This window comes from Triticum dicoccoides, chromosome 7B, assembly GCF_002162155.2.
Source record: "Triticum dicoccoides isolate Atlit2015 ecotype Zavitan chromosome 7B, WEW_v2.0, whole genome shotgun sequence".
Classification (NCBI taxonomy): Eukaryota; Viridiplantae; Streptophyta; class Magnoliopsida; order Poales; family Poaceae; genus Triticum; species Triticum dicoccoides.
In genome coordinates this window covers 659,050,489-659,051,478 of record NC_041393.1, presented here as the reverse complement: position 1 = coordinate 659,051,478, position 990 = coordinate 659,050,489, and positions in this window count along the sequence as shown.

Sequence of the window (990 nt, the reverse complement as noted above, 5' to 3'; positions counted from 1 at the left end):
TCTTGCTGTGGGTTTGGCCCGAATGTTGCTCCAAAGTGTTCCTATGGGCTGACCTAACACAACCGGGTGGAGAGGTCCACTGGTCAAAGCCCGTCCGTGTAAAGTCAAAGGGCTAGATCTCGTGGTCAAACGCTAAAGGGTTAGGTGGGACGGGGCTGGGGGACTAGCACCGAGCCCTCATACATGCAGGGTGGTGTGGTGGCATGTCCGAAGAGGCGGCATGCGTCTTTGGGGTGTGGCCCCCCTCACGGACGGCGATGACACAGTAGTAGACGTTCTGCCGTAACGATGCGGCGTGAATATTATTAAATACTCGAAGTGTGATAAAATCATGAGTTTTTTACACGACGTGGGCACATGTGTTATAGGACTGATGGTAATTTTTCATAATTTTTGGTGATGGAGAAGTATCTGAACACTTCCCTCTACGCGGATTGCTCTTCGCCTGTCTACGACTGTGGCCGGCGGCCTCCGGGGGCTAGCATGTCGCCAAATCTTGTGTAGGCCGCCTCTCACAACTCTGGAAGTGTTGTGGAGGTTGCAAATGCCTGGCACGCGACTCCGGAGTGTGGCCCCCCTCACAGACGGCGCTGCCGCCGGCACCTAGAGGGGGGAAATGGACGCAACGAGTCTACACGGAGGGGATCTTACTGTGGGTTTGGCCCGGATGTTGCTCCAAAGTGTTCCTATGGGCTGACCTAACACAACCAGGTGGAGAGTTCCACTGGTCGAAGCCCTTCCATGTAAAGTCAAAGGGCTAGATCTCGTGGTCAAACGCTACAGGGTTTGGCGGGACGGGGGCGCTGGGGGTTTGCAATGCCACCGGGGCTTCGCACCGTGCCCTCGTACATGCGGGGAGGTGTGGTGGCATGTCTGAAGAGGCGATACACGTCTCCATGGTGTGGCCCCCGTCACGGACGGCGCCACCGCCGGCACCTGGAGGGGGGGAACAAACGCGTCGGGTCTACACGGAGGAGATCTTGCTGTGGG